This window comes from Vicugna pacos, unplaced genomic scaffold, assembly GCF_048564905.1.
Source record: "Vicugna pacos unplaced genomic scaffold, VicPac4 scaffold_19, whole genome shotgun sequence".
Taxonomy (NCBI): Eukaryota; Metazoa; Chordata; class Mammalia; order Artiodactyla; family Camelidae; genus Vicugna; species Vicugna pacos.
Genome location: NW_027328740.1, coordinates 35,150,018 through 35,155,502, shown reverse-complemented (window position 1 = coordinate 35,155,502; position 5,485 = coordinate 35,150,018). Strand labels below are relative to the sequence as shown.

The following is a 5,485-nucleotide window of genomic DNA, read 5'->3' as shown; positions in this document are numbered from 1 at the left end:
GGCAGTCAAGTGAGCCTCGAAAACCTAAGTTAGATTGTGTCGTCCTTCTGCAGTGCCTCCCCATTTCACTCTGGGTAAAAGCCACAGTCCTTACAACGTCCTCCAAGGCCATACAGGATCTGCACTGACCCTTCTCCGCAGCTCCAGCCGTGCCCCCATTCTGGAACATGCGAAGTGCACGCTGGCCTCGGTGATGGTTAGTCCGTCCACCTGGGACTTCTCACCTCCAAGTCTTAGTTCTAACCTCAGTCCTCAGTGTGGCCTGCTCTGGTATTTAATACAACATCACCCTCATCCCATACCCTAAACTCTCTTTACCTTGCCCTTTTTTGATTTTTCCATGGTTCCTCTTTCCTAACATGCCACCTCCTCTGCTGCTCTGTTGTGTGAATTGTCATCTCCACCCCCATCCCAGCTAGACTCCAACAAATCTCCGTGAGGACAGGACTTTTGTATTGTTTATTTATCTATTCCAACTGCCTAGACTAGTCCTGGGTACATAGTAGGCAATCAAAAATTATTTGCTGAATAAATTAAAAGACTATTTTAAAAATGAGTCATCCTTTCAGGAATGGGTGAGGATAGGAAGCTGCATCAAGGACAATGGTGCAGTAAATAATGATATTTGCCTGTTGTTCTTTGTGTGATTTATATATGTGTTTTAGTCTTAATTTTGTATCCCAGTTTCTTAATTTAATATCTGTATTAAGGTGTAATTTACAGGCCATAAAATTCACACATTATAATTGTACAAGTCAGCCATTTTAGCTATTTCTAGATTTGTGCAACTTTGTCCTCACAAAGTCCCTTGTGTCCGTCCATATGCAGTTTGCCCCCCCTCAGTGGCACCCTGATTTTATTTCTTTTTTTTTTTTTTTGGCAATCACATCTCAAACGGATAATTTACACAGCAGTACTAATATAGCTTTGCACTTTTAGAAATGACACACTTAAATATGAAATTAGCGGTCATTGCTGAATGTAGGTAGCAGTATCAGACATTGGTGAGAAGAATGGACCTGAGTGTCAGACTGGCTGCAGTCTTACCCAGCTCCACCATTTACCAAGTTACCCAAATTATTTTCTGCCTCAAGCTCTTTATCTGTTATATGGGGGTAATAATAGCAGCTTACAGAGTTGTTGTGAGGATTAAGCAAACAGGGAAACAAAATTTAGTATAGTGGCCTGCTTATGTTATTACCTAAGAAATAGCCTTGCAGGTAGAGGGCAAAATTCAAATCAGTTTCTAAAGTATATGTAAAATATAATCCAGTTCCTGCCTGGTTTGTAAACACTTATGCCTACTGAAGAATTTAAAAGCAGGCTAATTTCCAACAGAAAAGATCATTTCTCAGCATTTCTTTCAAAGAGAGCTGCAAAGTCACTTTTACTAAATAAATGTTCCATGCCCAACTCTGACAGAAATTTGACAACAGGGACATAATTATCTACATTTTTGTTAAAATGATGCTGACCATCAGGAAGTGTTCTCAATTATATTTTAGCCTTTATGTTGAGAAATACTGTGAGACTTCTTCTAAATTAATGGGTGGGGGCATTCATTGTAGCTCTTGTAGCCTGATAAGCCTGCACTAAATTATCTTTTTTAAACTTTTAATTAAAGTAATAAATTAATTTTTTGCTGGGGGGTGGTAATTAGGTTTTTATTTATTTATTTTATTTTTAGAAGAATTACTGGAGATTGAACCCAGGCCCTTGTGCATGCTAAGAACATGATCTTTCACTTGAGCTATACCCTCCCCCCTAAATTATCTTTAATAAGGTCTTTTTCTCTGTTTTGTTACTTTATGTACAGAAGCACAAAGCAGGGTCATCAGAAGCCTCTCAATCACAAAGATGATAGTAGTGAAAAACATTGCGCAGTGACAGTGAATCCTTGGCATATGAAGAAAGATTGTAAAGTCCTGAATGAATTAAGAAGGCATTGTTACCTTAACATACATGTAAGCATGGCTCTCTTACCTTTATTTTTCACTTTATAATGAAAATAATCCCCACCTGTCAAGGTTGCTTTGTTTGATAGAGGGACTATCTAAACCCTTTTCTGCAAGTTTTTTAAATAAGTAAGAGCAGTTAATTTATCAGAAGTGTGAATGGTGTAATCTGGTCTGTGTAGTATGGTAGCCACCAGCCACATGTGGCTATTGTGAATTGAGATGTTCTATAAGTGGAAAATACATAATAGATTTTCAAGACTTTGTACAACAAAAATAATGTAAAATATTGTTAATAAGTTTTAAAAGTGTCAATCACACTTTTGAAATGATAGTATATTGGATATTTTGGGATAAATGTAATTATTACTGGAATTAATTTCACTTGTTCCTTTTTATTTTCTAAATGGGATTACTGGAAAATTGTGACTTGCAGTATGTTTCTGTTGACAGTGCTGGCTTCTAACTTATTGCAAATAATATGAATAGGAAACTTTGATTAAAAATTTTGTAATTGAGTAGTTGATTTGCATCATATTAGTTTCAGGTGTACAAAACAGAGGCTCAACATTTTTATAGATTATATTCCATTTAAAGTCACCATAAAATAATGGCTATATTTCCCTGTGCTGTATGATACAGCCCTGTAACCTATCCATTTTATACTTAGTACTTTTTACCTCTCAATCCCCTAACCCCTTCCTGCCTCCCCTCTTCTCCTTCTCCCCATTGGTAACCACCAGTCTGTTCTGTGTACCTGTGAGTCTATTTCTGTTTTATTATAGTCATTAATTTGTTTTATTTTTTAGATATACATATAAGTTAATACATAGAATATTTGTTTTTCTTTCTCTGACTTATTTCACTTAGCATAATACCCTGTAGGTCCATCCATGTTATTGCAAATGTCATTATTTTATTTTTTAGTGGCTGAACAGTATTCCATTTGTGTGTGTGTTCATGTGTATATATGCGTGTGTATATATATGCATACATGTATATATACATATATATATATATATATATATAATATACCACAACTTCTTTATCCAGTCATCTGTCAGTGAACATTTGGGTTGTTTCAGTGTCTTGGCTATTTTAAATTGTGCTGCTGTGAACATTGGGGTGCATGTGTCTTTTTGAATTAAATTTTTCTCCAAACATATATCCATGAATGGGATTGCTGGATCACACGGAAGTCTATTTTCATTTTTTTATGGAACCTCTTTTCTGTCCTCCATAGAGGCTGCACCAATTTACATTCCCACCAACCGAGTAGGAGGGTTCCTTTTTCTCTTAAAAGGTAAAAAATTCTCTACATTTACCTACTTTCCTTTCAGTTTAGGACACAGTTTGGCAAAAACCAGATAGAATTTAATAGGAGTAAATACAGTATTTATTTTGAATGTCCATGCATTATGGATAGATATGTTATTGATGAGTTGGTTCCCTATTTTTGTAGGTGCAGATGTTTTTATAGCTTCACAGACATTTCAGTCTTGCAGAGAGAAAAATTTCTTTGTATTTTGCTGAACTTGTCCGGGTGTCTTTATCGGATTTGGTCCAGGCCTGCAGAGGTGAATACACATCCAAACCTGAACCATTTGAATGTCTGCAAGATATTAAGAGTCTAGAATATCAGATCTGGACTGTAACTCTGGTAAATGACATCAGTGACTGGACTCAAGAAAACTCCATTTGAGGGCAAAACCTTTCATAAGCCAAAAAGGCTTTGAAACTGTGGCAAAGCCAGAGACTTTTGTGCGCCACTTATGGCCACAAACCCATGAGGACAACCACAGGCCTTCTGGAGTGCCAAGGAAATTCCATGTGAGGAGTCCAGCACTCACAGGAATCCAACAAGTCCCTGTCTGCCAGAGCACCTTCATTGCTACTGTGCTGTTTTGAGTAAATGTCTTTTCATCAGGTTCAAATTGGTTTGTTGTTATTTTTTTGCATAAAAAAACAAATTCTTGTTCCCTGGTGTAAGTAAAAGCCTAACACTTTCTGATTTCTTTTGACAGAGAAAATATGAGCCTGTGGATCTAACCTCATCTGTGATGGTCTGCAGCTGGGAGCAACCAGATCAGTGTCAGTCCCCTTGCAGCCATTGGCTGGGAGCCTGCATGTTCCTTGGAATGGTATTTGAAACATGTCACACTAGCCGTGCCTTTGCTGTGGGCTGGGAGGCGAGTCAGTCAGAATCTGCATTATGGAATGTAAGTTTCAGATCCACAGCTAGGAGATCTTTTTTAATAGCCAGAGAATATAGTCATAAATATATCTATTAATGTATTTATGCAAGAACCTTTTTAAAGATTTTTTTATTATAAAAAGTTACCCCCAAAATTGAAAGTGAAAGAACAGTGGAATTAAAAACCATCTGTACCTTAATTATATATAAAGGATCATAAAATCCTTCTAAACTTTTTTTTGTTCAAATGAAGATATTTTTCCCTTCCAAAAAGGAAAATTATTATTTCACATTTTTTTGTTTTCTCCTTTTATTATATATTCCATATCAATAAATATAAATCTTTTAAATCCCTTTTAATGGCTGTTTAACAATATATTGAACAGATATGTAAATAGTTCTAGGTTTCAGAAATTTAAAAAATTGTCATTACAATACCACTGCAAAGAATATTTTGGTGCTTCTATTTTTAGTTACTAATTTGGACTAAAAATTAACAAGTTTGCTTTTCTTTATCTAAAACATTGGTTATTTTATGAAGGAACTGTAAGGAATTTAAAAAACTTTTCAGTAATTTCAACAAAGAAATTATCTTTAAGGCAAAAATGTATGATGGATTGCAAATCTATTTTTATTATATCTTCACTTTTACCAGTGTGACATATGTGTGTGTTTGCACAAGTGCTTTAACTACCAGCAATGTAGGAAAAATCTGTATACTAAAAATGTGAAAATATTTTCCTGGTTTGTGTTTTCATTCTCCCAATATAGGTTTTGGATGACAAGCTTGTATTTGCAAAAGTACACCCCCTGTGGGAGGTGTTCTGTACATACGCTGAGATACTGCACATAATATTGCCTCTGAAGCCCAATGATTTGAAAACCCGGTCCTCAGCCTTTGATAACTTCCGCTGTTTGATGAAAGTCCTCCAAGTGGATGAAAGTATCAACAACCGGAACAAGAGTTTTTCATTGCCCTATTTGAGAAGAGCTCCATGAAAGACTTTTATATTCAGGATAGAGATACATTCTTCAATCCAACCACCAGAAACCGCATTGTAAGTCTAAACCGAGTTTAGCTGCTGTCTTGGGGGTGATTTAGAACCTGCTGTTGAATTATCAGTGATTTGGTTTGGTTGGTTTGATTTGGTTTTTAAAAGCTGCCCATAAAAAGGAAAAAAGAGAAAGAAAAGAAATATGCCTACAGATTCCTGTTAGGATAGTAAACAGTGGCTGGTTAGTTACCTTGTATAAGCCACAAGCTCTCTTAGAACATTTTTAGGTTTACTTCATCCTTTCTCAGATCAAGTATCAAGTAAGGGACAGTGTTAAAAAA

The 5,485-nt window shown here is 35.8% G+C and overlaps 1 long non-coding RNA gene across 1 annotated transcript; it reads left to right on the top strand.

Moving 5' to 3' along the window:
• The first annotated feature begins 1,868 nt into the window (after positions 1-1,868).
• Positions 1,869-5,196, top strand: LOC140692933 (uncharacterized). Its single transcript, XR_012068570.1, has 4 exons — positions 1,869-1,964; positions 3,199-3,258; positions 3,980-4,174; positions 4,921-5,196. It is a non-coding gene; the product is annotated as an uncharacterized lncRNA (long non-coding RNA).
• Positions 5,197-5,485: the final 289 nt, after the last annotated feature.